A 20,900-nucleotide genomic window follows, 5' to 3' on the forward strand; every position below is an offset into this window, starting at 1 on the left:
TTAATTGAGGGAGGTGATATGAAATTATTAGATAAAACCCGTTATCACAACACGTAAGACATATAAGTAATCTTATCTAGTGGTTGATAAGGTGAGTCGTCTAGTAGCGTCTATGCGGAGAGTCAGTCGAGTCGGGTCGGGACTGTGTAGTGGAAGTGGCCTATTGCTCATCAGCTGATGATGGAGGGGGAGGGGGATCCCCCCACCATGCCTCGCACTGAGTAGTAAGTAACCATCTTATTTTTTGTGAATTCACACAAGTTTCAGCACACGTCATGTACTTGGCATCCGAGCTTAACTGTTCTCTCAAACACAGCTTTAAGCATTAAATAAACTGTCAATATGATCCATCTACGTTGGTCACAATATATTTCCATTTTTGTCAGATGGTATTTACGTTGAACATTTATGTGTACTTGGGAGTAATTCGAGGCGTTATTTGCGTAAACAACTTTTTCGAAACATTACAAAAGGACATTACATAAACATGCATGTAGGTTTTTGGTACTAGAATAATCTAATCTGTGGGTTTAACAAGCAATTTAGTTAGTATAGTTGTTTTTGTCAGTCACACATTTTGCGTGTAAATGTTATTTTTTATTAGAACACATACATTTTAATACTGGATAAAATGCAAATCCAACCATGGTAAGAGAACAAACAACATTCAGTTTATTTACGAAGCGTGGCGTGAAGCGTGTCGTTTACGTCTAAATATGTACAGTTTCTACACCTTATGTGATCTCATTTTAAAATATAGGTTATTAAACCTTTCTTTGCTAAAAAGGTAAAACAAAAGGTGATATTGTTAAGAACTAATGGTTTATTATTTTTTCTGATATTACTTAAATTCATCTATTCAGGGTTGAAATTTGAATATCTTTGATTACTTTGAAAATAAAAGTGTACTCCCAAATTTGAATCTCATAACAGTACATCATAACTTTATAACTTTAAAAATTAAAACAAAACACACGGACCCACGTTGAAATACACAATGGTACTCAATGTAAAGCCCAATGACGCAGATGTAATTTTCTAGTTTGAGCATAACCATAAGCCATCATTGAAACGTCTCATTAAAATCTAAAAATTCCTACAAGCTCGTTGACAATGAAAACTTTGAAATCGTAGGACACAAATTAACGAACAAATAACACGTGAACTTCAAATAATGAAGCTTATAACTAAATGTAGTCCAACAAATGTGTCTATAACTCAGTTAAACATATAAATATACAATAATTAAAATGTCTCCCCAAAGACAAAAGTAATGGTTACGGACCCGTGTAGACCGAATAAATTGAACATTGTAAACGTAAGGCACTAATTTAAGGTGGTACAATAGTCTTTCAGGTTGAAATAATATTTTTAATGTTTAAACAAAATTTTGATCGGATACGTACCTTTTCTTGAAGTAGGACGAATAGACAAAAATATTTTGATCGTTACATGATGAGGAGTAGGCATATGAAGCAGGAAATAAGGGACAAACCTTATAATCAAGGTCGAACAAATATGAAATAAGATAAGCATAATTGTTTTATAAGCGTTTGTCCATTCCAAGTATGTACGTACAGTATATCTGAGATACTTTACACATTCCGTTAAGTTTTAGAAGTCGGAAAAGAAAAGAAAACAAATTCGGTGAAATTTGGATGGTAATTAGTCGAAACAAACACAAAACCGAGCGTAAAAAGCGTTTCTTTGTCTCTTAAGCAGCACGTAGAAAAAAAAGACACAAAAAAGTAGATAGTTTTAGCTATCGTACAGTAGATTCCTTTTTTCCAACCCAGAATCGTGTGTACACTTATTGTATATTATTGTTGTTGGGTTGGACATATATGTAAATTTGTTTAAGCTAAGGAAGCAGACTTTTGGATTTTATGAATTTTTCTTATGTTATTACTTGACTCTGGTTCTTAAAAACAATTTTATTAATTTCAAAAGAGTTTTTACCTTAAAGGACAAAACTGCTTTTAAAAGTCGGAAACATTCACCCTCCTCCCGACAGCCAGTGTGCATCGTATGAGCATACAACCTGTTTTTTGTGTGAAATCCATAGATGAATGGATTTTATCTATGGATGAGATCCATACTAAGATCTAAGAAAGAGATCGACCGATAGAGATGTTAGATTTTGATGACGAGGATGTGAATACTTTCAGATACGGCAGAATTTAAAATATTGAACTATAATGTATCTCTCAGATAATATTTTAGCTCGACACTCTTAAAAAGAACCGTCGGAGACCTGAATAACAGTTACACCGCCGTCAGTCAACGAGATATCGACATTTTATTTTGAGCCATATAATCGGTCTTCATGGTGTTGGTTGATGCTGATTTAATTATGGGTCTGACGGTTGGTTAATTATGTAAAACTGAAAAAGTGGCATGTAAAAATATTTATTATTTGAAGTGATTTACTATTTTTAAGTCCTCCAATTTTTATACCCACCTAAAACTTAGCACTGCTGATAATCAATTTATTTTTAGGGGAGATAGTCTACGAAAGTACTGTGTGGAATCATACAATACAAATTGACTCCCGACTTCTGGAATAGTTGGTTTGATCGATTACTGCGCTTGGCGTAGGATCGGTTGATGGCTGCATTGAGAATTACATATAGCCTACTCTACTAGCAATCATAAAAATATTGAAATGAGGGAAGACATTCTTTAATTTATTGGCAAAGGATGAGGAGTAGTTTGTTAACATCGTAAATTACACTTAGGGAAGATGTCAGTTCAAGTTTGAGAGAATCATTAGAACATATAAATCCTCAGCAATCGTATTATATAATTATTTAGCACTCCAATGATTAAAATCGTACAGTTAGGTGTTATCATGTAAGGTATCAGCTGATAGTACGCTTACCAACCCAAAGTGTGGCTACGGGAAAGTACTAACCAATAAAAATCCAATTTTGCTGCTATTTATTCAATGTCTAAATATTTTACACTAATATTTAGGATAGCTAAATCTCAGCTATTAATCATGGTTTATAGTTATAATAAGGAAGTGCATAAATAATATTAGGTTCGGTGATAACAGCAAATAGTTTATTTGCGTGTTTAGTAGACAAAAGATCGAAACACTCCATGTGAAATCAAACACATTATGTTGGCAAAATTGGAATTAAACTCACAATGTTGGCACAACTTAATCACAGTAAGAATGTTCAGTTTAAAGGCTATTTTCTCATCCAATCAGACGGTATTCTTCAAAAGAGATTAAATAAGGTGGTCAAATTTGTTTGCACCATATAATGCAACATGCGAATACAGTAGTAACTTTATAGAGTAGAAGTTTATGTTCTGAGTCAATGTCAATTTGCACATTTCTGGTTGTAGCTGTTTGCACTTCATCATTTTTTCCAGTTTTGTGCCTTACTCTCTTTCTAAGATTCTGGACCAAAACCAGAAAACTAGCAAAATCAATTAAAAAGCATTAAAATCTTGCAAAAACAAATTTTGTTGCCATATATACCATGAAGGTTGCATTTCTAAACTATCAAATACAGGATCGGTGGATGATAAGTGAATCAACGTAGTCAACAATTATTGTTTTTTTGTCATTCGTGAATATGAATAGGTATGAATCTACATATACGAAGAAGTATAGAGAGGTATTTCCATCTAAAACGTAGGCCTACATTAGTTTGAGCTCATAGAGCACCTGTGCGGTATGGCTGACTGAGGCTTATCTGCCTTTCTTAGTACATTTTGTCGATAACAAATAATAACGATAAAGCTGGTAGAAAAGTACAAAGCTCGTACTTGCCTGCTATGAAGGCAATGGTTTTTTTCCGGCGATGAAATCGATTGATTTATGGGGTTTTGCCCGTTCATAAGCTTGTTTACCAGCTGCGTGGACATTTTTTATGTTGGAATCTAGGATTATACTCAGCTTCTTTTAAGTATTATTGTTACCTTCATCAGATATAGCATTTTATACAAACGCCATTTGAAACATCATCCATCACTGATTTGTTAATAACGTTATTTAAGATTCTCTTCGATTTTTGACATAAGACCCATAAAGAGAGATTGTTCCTTACATCTTCTTATATTCAAATCACATGTTTTCTTATGTATCTCATTGATTTTCATTGATTGTACGCCACTGGTTTGTGTCTTTAAATGAGGATTTTTTTTTGTGTGTGATGGTGCACGTAAATCGGTAGCTACCAAATTTAATAGGTTCTCTATGTCTTAACCACACACACCATTTATGGCAGCATTACATATTGTTGTAATACCTTACTACTGTACGGAAATATGGATGTCCGTACAACGTCAAATGGTGCAATCAGGAATCGGTAAGGTTTTTGGTTTCAAACGGCTTAATATAGGATATGTATGCATATTATTTTAGTATATATATACTAATACTAAGATACGAATCTTAATATATATATAAAAGATAAAACAAGAAATAACATTAATATAACAAACAAGGCCACCTAATTTCCGTAAGTTAATTCCATAACATTTCATTGAATCTTATGAAACACTAAAAAATTACTATTTTAAACTCTTGTACATATTTCTGTATGTATTTTAAACTATTTTATAATTTACTTCTCTTTGGGGAAGATATTTGATGTACTATGTCCAGCTGTTACGTTAACATTGTCTATTTGCAGAATGTTATGTCGTGAACGTCCTTACTCATTAAGGGTTTTAAAATGCAGTATAACACTGCCTTCAATTGCAGACATTGCTAACCAATTTTATCTAATAAAGGGATCACTCTTACATTTGTTACAATTCGTGACGCCTAGACAAGTAGGAGGTCACAGCGCGCGCTTTTAAAGGTCACAGTGTTAGCCGCTCTGGATCTTGGTGGCGGTAACAAATTCTTAAGCGAGAAAGTTCGGGACTGATGTGGAAAAGGGTTTCTTTTGGACAGCTAATGCACATGGATCAGTCGACCCTGTCTTAGGAGAAATCCATGTCGATTAGTGGCTCACACGATTAAGTAACATGTCTATAAAATTCAAAACAAAAAACAAAATCCAACCGTATCTCATCTACGTGTTGTGTGGTTTGTTTGAGTTTGCAGAAAGTCCAATAGTTCCGCCAGCAGTCAGTCTGAGCAAAACTGGTCCTCAGGTAAATTGATACTTCTCGTTCTATAGTTCGTGTATTATTTGTTGATTCTTGTTCTTCTCATATATTGTGTCCGTGCGTCCTGCAGTCTACATGTACGTATATCTCCTGTATTTACATTGTTTACACTAAGTTTCCTGGCAGCAGTTGATGCTGTTGTTCTTCTTCATTAGGCCGTTTATCATTCTGGCTATACGAGACAGTTTTTTAAATGCAGTACAACAATGTTTTCAATACAGACATTGTTAATCAATTTTACTAAATAAAGGCACTCTAAAGAGAATTAGTTTTATAGTAAAATATAGAAATAAGCCTCCACTTTGAATTTGTCAGTTTAAAAGTTTTATTTGGCAGAATTGTGCCTGAGAAAAAATTGATTAATTGAACAATATTTCAATCATTTAGTCCAGGCCCAATTTGGATTATGATACTTTCCTTGCATGCAAAAAAAAAGACACGCAGAGTATTCATGGCCTGTGTCTTTGACTAAATAGCAAAGGCCTGAGTTGTTTTTATTATTTTGGCGAGCATTGTTTGGCTATCTATTTTTGATTAGTAATTACCTGAATGAAAATCAAATTTGTGACAATGTGTGGGCGTTACTTTACATTACATCACTTAACAATTCAAAATTATAAAGGTTCTTATTAATAAATAGTGTTTTATCAGAGTTATTTTATATAGTTCCAATTTTCATTTCTTTTTTGGTTCCAATTAGTTGAACACAAAATTAGTACCTATTTTATTTCAATAAATTACATAAGTTAGAGAAATTGTGTTACGATTTGGTTCACCAATATTGAAATTCCTAATAATTGTATGTGTCAAAAATGTTTCGTCATTAAGTAGCAAAGCTAATTTTATCTCCACATTGCAAAGTAGAAATTAAAGTATTGTTACGTACTTAGTAGTTAAGTATTAATAATAGTGATTCAGTAGCAGCAGTCTAACTAACGGCGCTTCGGGTTATCGCAGTCATGTTTGCTTCAAGATAACTTGTTTTGCATTCCTTTATCGATGTATTAAAATCGGTTTAAGTTAACAACATTCCATAACTATTGCTAATTTGTGTGGACATAACAAATTATATAACTAAAATTCGCATAGATTATCACTATTAGTATTAACGACTTTTCAATGTGACTTGGTATGGTGAAATAAAAACGTACCTCGGCGCCTGTACGTTTGAATTTTACATAGGTACAGACATCAGACACGGTGTAAACGTGCCTCGGCGCCTGTACGTTTGAATTTTACATAGGTACAGACATCAGACACGGTGTAAACGTACCTCGGCGCCTGTACGTTTGAATTTTACATAGGTACAGACATCAGACACGGTGTAAACGTACCTCGGCGCCTGTACGTTTGAATTTTACATAGGTACAGACATCAGACACGGTGTAAACGTGCCTCGGCGCCTGTACGTTTGAATTTTACATAGGTACAGACATCAGACACGGTGTAAACGTACCTCGGCGCCTGTACGTTTGAATTTTACATAGGTACAGACATCAGACACGGTGTAAACGTACCTCGGCGCCTGTACGTTTGAATTTTACATAGGTACAGACATCAGACACGGTGTAAACGTACCTCGGCGCCTGTACGTTTGAATTTTACATAGGTACAGACATCAGACACGGTGTAAACGTACCTCGGCGCCTGTACGTTTGAATTTTACATAGGTACAGACATCAGACACGGTGTAAACGTACCTCGGCGCCTGTACGTTTGAATTTTACATAGGTACAGACATCAGACACGGTGTAAACGTACCTCGGCGCCTGTACGTTTGAATTTTACATAGGTACAGACATCAGACACGGTGTAAACGTACCTCGGCGCCTGTACGTTTGAATTTTACATAGGTACAGACATCAGACACGGTGTAAACGTACCTCGGCGCCTGTACGTTTGAATTTTACATAGGTACAGACATCAGACACGGTGTAAACGTACCTCGGCGCCTGTACGTTTGAATTTTACATAGGTACAGACATCAGACACGGTGTAAACGTACCTCGGCGCCTGTACGTTTGAATTTTACATAGGTACAGACATCAGACACGGTGTAAACGTACCTCGGCGCCTGTACGTTTGAATTTTACATAGGTACAGACATCAGACACGGTGTAAACGTACCTCGGCGCCTGTACGTTTGAATTTTACATAGGTACAGACATCAGACACGGTGTAAACGTACCTCGGCGCCTGTACGTTTGAATTTTACATAGGTACAGACATCAGACACGGTGTAAACGTACCTCGGCGCCTGTACGTTTGAATTTTACATAGGTACAGACATCAGACACGGTGTAAACGTACCTCGGCGCCTGTACGTTTGAATTTTACATAGGTACAGACATCAGACACGGTGTAAACGTACCTCGGCGCCTGTACGTTTGAATTTTACATAGGTACAGACATCAGACACGGTGTAAACGTACCTCGGCGCCTGTACGTTTGAATTTTACATAGGTACAGACATCAGACACGGTGTAAACGTACCTCGGCGCCTGTACGTTTGAATTTTACATAGGTACAGACATCAGACACGGTGTAAACGTACCTCGGCGCCTGTACGTTTGAATTTTACATAGGTACAGACATCAGACACGGTGTAAACGTACCTCGGCGCCTGTACGTTTGAATTTTACATAGGTACAGACATCAGACACGGTGTAAACGTACCGATAAAGTTTTAATTTCGATTTTATTTTGCTTAACTAATACCATCATCGTATTTATTTACCTACTAAGGATAAACTTCCTCCAAACATCCCAGCCAAACAAGCAGATTTGAATTTCATGCATGTAACGATTGTTGAAATTCAGTGAATACAAGAAACACACAGTTAGTGGTAGCGGAGTATTTATGAGAGCGTTATCAGTGAATCAGTGATTTATATCAGCCATTAACTAACGAGAATGTTCACGTCTGCAGCCACCACCAGCAGTGGCACGCCACCAGTTATGTAATACGCGCCTATTCTGTCTCATAACTTCCATTCATTTTTCTTCTTTAATGTTGAAGTTATTTAGTTTTGAGATAGTTAAAGACAAGTTTGGTCTGCTATTGATCAAATCGTAAGAATTATCAGCTGAAGACAAAGTGAAATGTTTCATTTAAGTTACATCTTATTCATTCCTTCTGGTTGACTTAAAATCCAACTACAAATGAAAATTTGTTAGCTTGCGTGTTGAACACAACATAAATGTCTGTAGAGAGGGAGGATCGACCACTCTGACCCCAAGGTCCGCTGCTTAAGCCTTTCGTCGTCTTTGTGCCGGAAGTGTGCCACTTAGCATTATTGGGGTCCATTCAAAGAACCGACATTAACAGTAAATTGAGGAAGTGCTAAATGGTTTCATTATGTCATTCGTGCCATAATGATCATTATAATTGCTGTACGAACTTTGTAATTTGTAATGAGAGGAAAATGGAATAGGAGCAGCAAGTAAATAAAAGTATCTACTGTCCGTCCAGCGATTTAAAGTAATTTGATCGTTTAAGGGTTAAGAATCAAATGAAGATAATAATTTCCTTTGGCTTTACGTCTAAGAACTAAGATACAACAATACCATAACGAAATCTCCATCTATAGAACAATACATACTACCGGAACCACCAACACACCAACAACTGACAGATGTCAGTCTTTTTTCCTCTTAATCTGTTCAATTCTATTTTGTAATTGTATATTAGTAAAAAGAAATAAACAAGACACATTAAATCTTGAAAACTGAACAGGTTATAGTGTGTCACAAGTTATTTACATGTACAAAATTAAATTTAAAATGTTTTTTAAGTTAGCATATTAAGGTGTATTTAACATATATATCTTCCAGCTATTTATCTCCTATGGCTCTGGAAGACGTGTTATTAGTTAAAATGCCTACTATTATAATGATTCACGCATTAGATTTTCGTTACAAGTGAATTGTGGTATTCTACCTGTAGACGTTCGTGTTCTGGTGAATTTATTACATGAGCAGACAGTTATTCAGCTTAGCGATTCGTAATTATTATTTTAACACAGTTTATAATAACACTCCTGAGGATGCAAATAAGATATCAGCGAATCTTCGTTTCCTGTAAAAGAAACCTCAATCCTGAGGTTCTCTCAGACTAGTTTTCCACACGATGCGACCATGGTGGTATTCAGTTCTTTAAATAAACTTATTCCAATTGTGACCGAAAATTATAAACGACAGACTATTGCTTCTCTCGAATTGCTATTCTTCAGTAGTATCGAAATTTCCTTAAGAAATACATTGAGCGCGAAGGAAACAGGATTTTTCTGGACATTTGCCATCGTTCACTGAAACAAGAAATCAGTAATACTACGTTTCGAGATCTGCAATCTGATCTCTTCTTCAGGTAAAGAACTAACCTAATACATAATTACAAACTATTTAAAATAAACAAATCGTACCAAAGCGTTGTTAACCTAATTTGTAATTATGTATTAGGTTAGTTCTTTACCTGAAGAAGAGATCAGATTGCAGATCTCGAAACGTAGTGTTACTGATTTCTTGTTTCAGTGAACGATGGCAAATGTCCGGAAAAATCCTGTTTCCTTCGCAATCCTTCCATCGTCAAAAATAACCTTCAAACAAAGGACATTGAGCGCGCTATTTTTGGTAAACCTTGAAATGGGAGAGCACGAAAAGAATTAAAAATGTGGAGTAATAATGTTTATCTCAGATGAAATGTTTCTTAGACACAGGTGAAAAAAAACACCGGAAAGGCAAATAAATATTACATCGTTGTCAGATTACCATTACCATATATAGGCTGTCTCCACCTAGTTGCTTAACGGTGGTCCGGTTTAAGTTTATCAAGCTGAAAAATATATAATAAGAGAACATTGTTTCATATTTTTAACCATTTCGATAGTCTTCCATTTGACCTCCATTAAAGTTAGCGTGACCAGCGATAGATTTTCTTTCTTGATAAAAATTCCTCTATGATTTCAAGGTTGCAGCTAAAACTAGGTTGCATGGTGTCTGGTGCATACAGTACAAATTGTCGGCCTCTGGACTATGAGGAAGTTTAATGAATTTCAAGACAAATAATATTTCCAACTGCATACAAAATCTTAAAAATATATTATAAGATGAACAAAACCTGATACAATTCCACCGAACACATTATTTATATACATAAAATACCAAATTATGCTGCCTTTCAATATTTAATCTCACACATCAAAGAATAGCTTATTGACTTTTATTATAAATAAAAGTTTTGTGGTATGGTTTTTTGTTGTGGTATTGTTCTGGTTCTTGCAACCATTGTAGAATCCTTAAGAGAACCATCTCAGTTATTGTTTAACAAGAAGCAGCTGCTCAGCGACAAAGTATGTAGTGAGTTTGTTCGTGGTCTGTGTATATTGTAGCATAGTGAGGCGAGGCGGCCCGCCCTAGAGCCGACAGTAGAAGCGAACACAAGTTGTTCACCCCGCAGGGCCCCCTTATCAGTCCGCCGCGCTACTTTGATAACAGTATTTATTCTACAGAAACGCCATTAAACAATACTACAATTTATTGGTCTATTCTACTGAGCACTCACAACCTAGTTCTGTACGTTCTACCAAAACTATTTCTTCCATTACTGAGACAGTTTTGCCTGTCTTTCAAAACTAGGTTGATTTTAAATGTTCTAAGTGCTTTTCCCTTTCACTGAATGCTTCAAGAAACGTGTCCTGCGTGTTTTAATTAGTAAATGAACAACACAACCTTATGGATTCTTGCTCAGAATAATTAATTATAACATAATCTATTTTTACTGAACCAATTACAATTCTTGATCTGTAGCTGTGTTGTTGTTAATGTGGACGTGTTATTTACAACTAATAAGTAAATAAAAACTAATTTATCGCTGCTTTGAGACTCATTACAGAGGCACAAATTCTAGGTTTCTTGGATGGTCCTGGCCCGTGTAGGCCTAATTAAATAAAACGTATTCGAACAATACACTTCTTTACAGGTTTATATGTTTATAATTTTTAATGGATGACTAAGCATTATATAATTATAATTGTTACTAAACTGAGAGTCGATTTATTAAATTAGAGTCAGAATAATTCAGTTGTTAATATTTCAAAAATTACTTTAAGTAGATTTTTAATAGGATTATACCAACCAATATCCTATCATTCACAATGCTACTTACTATAAGAAAATTCAAATATATTCACGCTTGCCCTTAAAAATTTTTCCAGCACAACAAAACGATATTCAGTTCAAACAAATCAGGAAACTGTTAAAAATAAACTTACAAATTACTTTATTTTTTTAGACAAGTTCAGCTGAGAAAACAAAATTAATATGCCACCCTGACAATATGTAATGTTTGATCATATACTTATTTCTGAAATATGAATGAATAAGTTTAGGGAAAGGCGAGGTTTACTTCTCCAGCGCTGTGAAGCCTAATTGTTTGTTGACAAGCCGAGACACAGCCTTTGTGATGTTTCAGCACTTCCAGTTCTGCGTGAGTCATCAGCACAGCTAGCTGCACCGGGCAGAGGCTATGAGTCAGTCGGAGCAAGGTCCACTCCTTTCTCTCCAGAACCATAGGCTTCCCTGATCCCAAATACAAATAAGCAAATAGCCTATGTCGTCAGTGTGTCCACATCTTTTCAGAACTAAATGAAAGGACGAGATACAGTCCCTGCATGGCACCGACCGTTAGTCTGTATACAGAGTGTCCCGTAACGTCATGTTATTGTTCAGGTCTAGACAAACGCGTTCTACCATATGGACATGAGTCTCCAGTGCTTAGTTTCTCAACTGTTTGTGTACATAGTTTGAGCACTGGAGACTCATGTCCATATGGTAAAACGCGTTTGTCTAGGCCTGAACAATTTTTGTGTGTGTACCTATATATATATATATATAACATTACCTAAGCAAATCTACTTACTTAGATTGCTTACTTAGGTTTTGTGTGTACCTATATATATATATATATAGGTACACACAAAAGAATAGCTTAAGAAGTGATAAATTAAATCCTACCAAATATTGTCAAATAATTTTAAAATTACGGCCATTAAGACTATATCTAAAAATTGTAGTTTTACTAAAGAATTACAAATATAAAATATTTTAGTAGGTTTTATTCTATATCTAATAATAACCAAATAATTTAAATCGATTAACTAACTGATTTTAAGTTTACTGCGGAAAAACACGGCCTACAGTAAATGTATTAAATGTATAACAATAAAAAAAGTTTAATAATCGGCAGCTTCAGAATATCCTAAGGCCGAAAACGTAGTCAAAAAAATATTTTAGTAAGGGGGGTCAAGAAAACATATTTTCCCGTAATGGACAGAAAGTAGGGCCCCATATTGTTTCTTAAAAAGTTCTTGACCCGTTTTTATGTTGAGAACGATATTTCAACAGTAAGTGTCACTAGTACTGAATTATTTAAATAATAATAATCGTTTACTACAAAGGTAATAACAAAATTGAAAATTTGGGGAATTCGGGCCCCTGGATTCCCTTACGTTCTTGTCTAGGTTTTTTTGTGTTTTGATGAATAAGAATTTAAATACACCCTTTATGACCTGAAGATAGTGTAGAGTCAAATATTTTATGTTCAATAAATTTATTTCAAGATCTGTTGTTTTACGACTTATTTCTTTACTAAGATTAAATCATACCACAATCAGCTATATTTTTCATAAAAACGGCTGATATATGTTGTTGCCAATTATAAAAAAACCATTGTTGTATTTAAAATCACTTTATTTTTGTTTTCAACAGTTGTAAATAAAGGAAGCTTTGTTGTAAATTAAGCGGTTTTTTATTGTTAGTAAACAAGTTTGGCTTTGTTTGTTATTTTTCATAAAGACCCTTATTGTTGTTAATACAATTTTAGAATACCATTGGTTTTAGATTTATTTAAATATACTTAATCGCTTTAAATCAAGGAACTCGGATCTGAGGGCAATGAGGTGATTGTGCTCAGATCCGAGATAAAAATTTTGGAACTATTTATTCGATTTTTTTGTTTGCTATTCGATTAGAGCATCTATTTGGGAGAATTTGCTATACATCAGTTTTGTATTATTCTACTTAAATAAATTGGGTATAATATTTTTGTGATAAAATCCGCTAAAAATTGTATTCTTGTGTATGTCTTCTTTTTTGTAAATTGCTGGTTTTTAAGATATTGAAAATCATAATTTTAAAATGTTCAAAATTTTAAAGTCCGCCATTTTGAAATTATTAAAGTAAATGTAAATGTAAATATTTACTGTAGTAACTGCCTTTTGAGCATGCCAACAAAATGGCACGATTTAATCTATTAACTTTTATGATTTTATTTTTAAATAAAAAACCTATTTTATGTGTACAGAACATGATTGTATAAGGAAGGAATCATTAGACGATTAAACAAATGAAACGTGATAACATGGCATTATATAAATAGAGTAGCCATGTTTCTTAATTTCTTTAATAATAATAGAACACAAAAAGCACAAGTCAACGTCCAATTTGTCATTTTTACTAAAAGCTTTTAAAGTCCAATAAGTAGGTTGTTGAACAACCTTACGTGGAAGACGAGATATTCTCCATTCATTAGCTCAGAACCACTGGAATAAAGTCCGTGTCCACAACGCACACCGTCTTCGTAGAAGGCCCAGAGCCTTGCATACTCCATCAGAGATGCCAAAGACATATTTTCCTGAATTGAAAATAGGCATTCCTGAGAATAATAATAGTCATTGTGAGAAATGTCAATTTGCAAAACTTCTATCCCTTACTTTGGTACAGGTGTGGCAAACAGAAGACCTATCTTTAACACTGGTGTTATCTGACACACTCGCCTGGATTCTTCATATTGTTTGCATGAAGTCTAAACGCACTTAAGTATTAACTTAAAAATGTAGTAGGTAATTATGAATTAAACACCTTGCTCAAATTTGTTACTTAATCAAGTTTTTATCATGCAGTTGACGTACAAAAATGACTGTGTCCAGTCCTGCCACACGGCTCTGTACCAAGCACGATTTCCAGGGGCATATCGCCCGGCAGCTATGAAAATTTATTTTGAAATTTTCCCATATTATTAGTTCTTAATTTGTACCAAAATATTAGAATTTGCATCTTTCAGGAATAGTATAGCATATTCAATTCTGTAGGGCCAGCAACGCGCTATCGATATGCTAGTGAATTCAATTCTAGAAGACTCCCAGTTCCACTTGTGCAGGCTAGCAAGTCGCTAGCGATTGCTCGCCCACCAGAATTAAATATGCAATGACGTATATTTTAATACAAATCATGTACTAATTATTGTGAAAATCTCAACTCGAAATTTCACAGTTGTTGGGCCTGGGACATGCACCTAAGAACATTTGTGGCGTTAGACACACTATAAAAATAAATATTTCAATTTGGGATTTTATCAGTAACTGTTACCTTGAGGTACACACAAGGAAGCCCACTCCTGTTAAAGAGGGCGGACTGAAAATAATAAAAAAACTATTTCTTGGATTTTAATACCATTTTAAATATGAAATTGGTTTTGAATGTCTAATTTGTTTAAAGAGGTGTGAGAAGTCCAATCATATTTATAAATGAATAATTGAATAGTTTTAAATATCATTGGTGGTTTTGTTATCTGTATAATACCATAATATATTTTCCTTTCCTCAATTTTTAAATTAATATTTTGGTTAGTTGAAAATTAAACATACTTAACATAAATTTTTGTGATATACCTAAGTTTAAATGGTTAAAAGTTAAATGGTACCTAAAAAATTAAAATTTAATATTTTTAGTGATGGTTAGAAATGTATCTATTTCTTCTTAATTATACACATTTAAATTTTAAATAGTTGTTAATGTTATTTTGAGCTAATTAGAAACTTAATGTTTGTTACAAGCGTTTATTTCATTATATGAAATTTTAATTAGCAAGTTGGGGTTTTTAAAAAAACATTTTTAAATTTTCGAGTAGGCCTATATTTGTTCTTTATTTTGAGAAATAAATTGAAATACTTCAGCTCAAATTTTAAGTAGGTACATACTTATAAGGATATGGTAATATATATAAATGAGAAAGGTTTAAAAAGAATTGTTGCATTTTAGCATGGTATGGTAATTGCTTTTTGGTTGGTATAAGTCTGTTTTTGTATATCATAATAACAACACTTTAACCAACCTTCCCTGAAGATAGAGAAATTTGTTTCGATTATACAACAAGGAATTTAAAAAAAACGTTACTATGTCACATTATTGACAAGATAAAATATATATTTTATATATCATAAAATTATGATTGTACTCAGGTTGTGAAGAAAAAATTTATTCTGTGGTTTTGTCACTACGATTATGATTACTCATAAGAGTGATGTAAAAATGTTAAAATTATATTTTTACGTATAATATTGACGCCAAATTAATAGAGTTCTCCTTTAGCCCAATTTATTGGGTAATAAAAGTCTGTACCAAATTTCAAGTCTGTAGTACCTTTCTGTCCAGAGTTATTTCACAGACGGATTGCCAGACGTCAGAAAACAATACGATTTGAAGTCATTCATGTTCCTATCGTTTTACTTATTATTAAACTTAAAAATCACAAAATATTAGGATACAATATAATCCACAGGTATCGTTAATTGACTTTGATTTTATTAATTGTATAAATAATACAGAGGTATCGCTTGAATAGATTTTCAGATTACGAGTGCTTTATTTCCATTTCACAATCTTTTAATATGGCTTAGTTATATTCGAATAATTATATTCTTTTACTACTTTTAATAGAACATGTTATATATCATGGTAGGGTTGGGAGCCGGAATCCCCCACACTGCCCCTACTACTCCTAGCTACACCACTGACTCTGTAAGACTTCTCTATGTTAACGACCGTCCTCGTTATCAAAGCCTCGTTGATCGAATCGAGGTACTTTGAGCCGTATCAGCTCAACGTTAGTTTTTATTGGAATGGAAACAAAATCATAAAATTAGCGACAGTGAATAGATAAGATAGGCGTTATCAGCGGCGTTGTCGGACAAGTGAACTCTTTGATAAGGACAAATCAGAGACAAGCTCTCTTATCGATACATTGTTGAGACAAATTTCTAGTTACCATCCCGAGATAAGGTGGTTTTATTCGTAGTGATAGTAGAGCCATGAATCCATTGATAGTCCCAGCTCCATTGACGGGAGAGGTGTGGAAGGGAGGCTGTGGTGATAAGAGTGACATTGACAAGGTGTAGACTACAACCTTGCATGTATCACGTACGACTATGGCACGGACGGTGATACATCAGTCACAGGCAAGCTGCGTATCTCCGAGTACACAGAATCAGAATGTCACCTTAACGTAAGCTCACATTGTATGCTTAATGTTGTGGTTTCGTTGTCTTTAGTTGTAAATGGAGATGTTGTAACTATTATCACTGCACTGCTAAAATATTTACTTAACAAAACATAGCATGAGCAGTAAATTAGTAAATTTTACCTGTGTTTTGACAATGTTTAAAGTTGTTCCTGATAACTCATAATTTATTAGTAACTTTTACAGATGAGTAAAATACATTGTGGTTAATATTGAGATAATTTTAAGTACTTATTCGTATAATCCCTTTACGTGATAAATGATCATTTATGTGATCCTTTTTTGTACTAAGTGTTTCAAATTCAGTAATAGATAGAATTTTTAATTAGGGCATTCAAAATTTAATTGCATGGACTGCAATTTTCGAAATGCTATAATTTATTATACATAATTTACAATTTTTGTATACTAATGCAGGTAAAGTACATTTTTCATAGGCTTATATTCCAGCTAAATGTATACAAACTATGTTGCTATATACACACTATTATACATCACTTGGCATCTATATTACTACCTGTACCTGTACGTCTTTTTCAGCAAACTTGAAGCAGTACTGTGTGAATTCAACTTATGTACGACAATAAATGTTTGTTTTATTATTAGTGCTATAATTTGCGGGTTATTGTTCCAGGTGGAAGTTCCACTGTGAAAACTCTGACCAGGCCGTTACCAAATTCCGTCCAGACGTCTTCCCTAATGTGTTCAATGTAACACAAAGTGTGGGAATTGTGATCCGCGGCGCACCATGAGTTACCGTATTCGACCACTGGATTCGTAACACTCAGATTGGAATTCTGATCCACGGCGCATCATGTGTTACCGTACTCGACCACTGGATTAGTAACATTCAGAGACTGGGACTTGTGATTGGCGGCATATCATGTGTTACCGTACTCTACCACTGGAATTGTAACACTCAGGGCCGGGGAATCGTGATATGCGGTATACCATGTGTTACCATACTTAACCACTGGAATTGTAACACTCAAGGCCGGGGAATCGTGATATGCGGCACACCATGTGTTACCATACTCAACCACTGGAATTGTAACACTCTGGGACGGGGAATCGTGATATGCGGCACACCATGTGTTACCATACTCAACCACTGGAATTGTAACACTCTGGGACGGTGAATCGTGATATGCGGTATACCATGTGTTACCATACTCAACCACTGGAATTGTAACACTCAAGGCCGGGGAATCGTGATATGCGGCACACCATGTGTTACCATACTCAACCACTGTTATTGTAACACTCTGGGACGGGGAATCGTGGTATGCGGCATACCATGTGTTACCATATTCAACCACTGGAATTGTAAGGCTAAGTATAAAAGAACATTGACTAAATCCTCTATCATCTCAATTCCTTCTCCCGTTTCGATGAGTAATTGTACAAAATTATATCTGTCGTAACTCGTAATTCTTAGATTACATATCTTAGTTGTAATTAGTATATTTTTATTCAAGTGAATTTGAACTTCAGATTTAAGAAAGTTAACATGTAAACGCGTTTTATGTATGTTACATGATGAAAAACGTTTATAACGTCATCCATAAATTGTTAATTAAGCTTCTTTGTGCGTTAACTTTGTAAAAATGTTTACTTAAAGATCAGTATAAATATAGCAAAACAATTTTTACAAAACTATAAAACTAAAACATATATGAAATTAATTAAAAACCCATATAGTATTTTCCTAAACTAAAATCTTGACAGCGGTCTCTGCTGCCGAAAAGTGAATGATTATCGGTATATAAATAACCGAAAGTGTAAACAAAACTGCTCTGCTTGAAAACTGCCAGGAATAGTCTATCTTAAGAATAACTCAAAATAGAGTTTGCCAGAGTTTTAGCTTTTAAAATAAGTAGAATTTATTATTACGTATAAACTGCTCACAGGCTTGTTGCTAAATTCTATTGTTATTAAATAATCTAAGGTATAGGTCACGACTGAATCATGTTATTTGCTTAATACCTTGCTTCATATAAAGATAATTTTGCTTACAATTTGTATTAGAACTGCTTTCCACCCACAGCAGACGTTACAACCTACTTTAGGAATACCGTAACTAGAACAATAATAGTACGCTTATCAACATACATGTTATTAGAAACATTGAACCATGACAGCGCAATGATGGGCTTTGTAATTTGTACTTATAAATCGTTTGTCACAATTATATATAACTAGCCAACATTATATATTACTATGAACTTTTCAATATATTTTGTTACTGCTTACTTGACTAAAGAAACATTTAGAAGGTTACAAAAATTCAGATAGTTTGGGATTAAGATCGCTAAGTATATTAAGCACGAGGCTGTTAAAATATTTTTAATATTGATAAAACATCTAAATGTGTTTATGATTGGTGAAATATATAAAATTTTCAGATACAAACCAAAACCCAAATGTGGTGGAAAGTAATTAGCATATAAAATATACATTCCACGAAAATGAAATTAATAAAATTAAATACATAAAATAGCTTACGTTGTCCTGCTAATCAATTATTAAGTTCAACAATTAGTATGTTTTTCATGGTATTTTGTTATAAAACAACATTTAGTTTGAAAAACTTTAAATAAAGTGATATAACGGAATAGGTTTTAGATTAGAACATCACAATCTAGGACCGTTGTTTGTATAGAAGCTATATTCAACAATTCCGTCTGTATAAAAGAAACTTCATGTCACACATAAAGAACACAATATGTAATTCTCAGAGTTTAATTAATTTTCTTCCTTATCAAAAAATAAAACTTCCTTTATAGCACAGTGTTTGTTACACGTTTTCACCGGAATCCGAATTTAATTGCCTTATTACTTATGAGAGCAAGTCTTACATATTAGAAATAAGGTTCATTGTGGGCACAACGGCAATAAAACATTGAACTTTGGATTTTTCAAGCGTCTATAAATATGACGATTCTCTGAATAACTGTATTGTGGAGTTGTGTCCTAACTCCCAGTTAGTCCAACCATTATCTTGTAAATAAATAAAAATTAGTCCACAATAGAGGAACTGATTTATGTAGCAAACTAACGGTTCTTTCGAGATAGATTAAAGTTTTAACTGAAAATAAGTTTTCGCCAAACATTTTCAACTCAACGTGTTTTAGTTATCATGTTAACACTAAACAACATATTAATGAATAAGAATAAGAATAATTTATTTTCACTTCTTTTGTACATATTTTTTTTACAAAAATAAATACTTGTACAGTAAAAAGATTCTTAGAAAAAAATTACAAAATGAAAACAATAAAAAAGAGTACTAGCTAGCACTAAGAATAATAGAGCATCATGGCAGGAATGACTACAAAAAAAAAATCTTGAATGGAGTGATATAGTTTAGTATAATGAGTATATTTAGTTTTACTATACAAGTAATTATAAACGAATAATTGCCGAGCATTTCTTCATCTCATTCAGAATCATGTTAACTCAAACGATCTGTTATTTTGATAACCGTTTAAATGTAATTATTTCTAGTAGATCGTCGTAATAGTTTAATTTCTAAAGTAATACTTTCCGTGTTTAAATTTAGTTTTTGAAATGTTAGATTTTAAACTGATGGTGTGAAATCTAACACCATCTAAAGCATCTGAGGATGCTTTGTTTATAGTGCATAATTGACGATGAGCAAGTAGTATTTGTATATTGAGCAGATTTTCTCTAAACTATTCACATACGTTATAATCGCTTATAGGCTACTTATGTTTATTTGTAGTAAAAAACAAATAACTTCTGCTAAACCTACTCAAATTAAACTAGACTGTTTATTTATTCATTACATTACATAAAAACTCAAGATATAAAAATAATACAAATATTTGTTTAAGGTATAGCCTTTTGGTTTTTTTTCGTCGAAGACAAGCAGTTCTAGCATTTACTAAACTTATTTGTCTCGATATAAGAGTATCTTACTTAACATAACGCTTTAAACATTATCTGGTGCTCTTTGATTTATTTATGATATTAACACCACTGAATTTGGACTCCAAATTTAAACTTATTTCTAAGTCAATGCGAGTCCTTATTTATTTCTCTGCCAGGAATAACTGTGAGGTCGACCGCAGCGCTGACCAGAGCAGTGACCACTACCGGCCCGCGCTTCCTGCCCGCACTCGCACGTCATCTGGCCCGCCTCTCTACAACATACAATGTTACATAAAATAACATTCAGAAATACAGTCATTGCTTTATTCAACCTGTTATTACTTCATATGGCTTTTGTGTGGAACTGGCATAATTAGTTGGAGAATTCACCTTCACAATAACTGTTTCATAGCGAAACGATATAATTAACTCTTTATTAATATACCAAGCTGCAACCTAATGTGTTCTTGATTGTCAATAATGGAATAGTCACTGGCTTGTTATGGTGATTTTATGA

General features: G+C 33.8%; 1 long non-coding RNA gene across 2 annotated transcripts; it reads left to right on the plus strand.

Annotated features, from left to right (window-relative positions):
- The first annotated feature begins 80 nt into the window (after positions 1 to 80).
- On the plus strand, positions 81 to 20,695 carry LOC124359576. Of its 2 annotated transcripts, none has more exons than XR_006922159.1 (3): positions 81 to 224; positions 17,124 to 17,884; positions 20,560 to 20,695. It is a non-coding gene; the product is annotated as an uncharacterized LOC124359576 (long non-coding RNA). The 2 variants fall into 2 exon arrangements; XR_006922158.1 differs by having other exon boundaries at positions 82 to 224; positions 17,124 to 17,815.
- Positions 20,696 to 20,900: the final 205 nt, after the last annotated feature.

Source organism: Homalodisca vitripennis, chromosome 4 (assembly GCF_021130785.1).
Source record: "Homalodisca vitripennis isolate AUS2020 chromosome 4, UT_GWSS_2.1, whole genome shotgun sequence".
NCBI lineage: Eukaryota > Metazoa > Arthropoda > Insecta > Hemiptera > Cicadellidae > Homalodisca > Homalodisca vitripennis.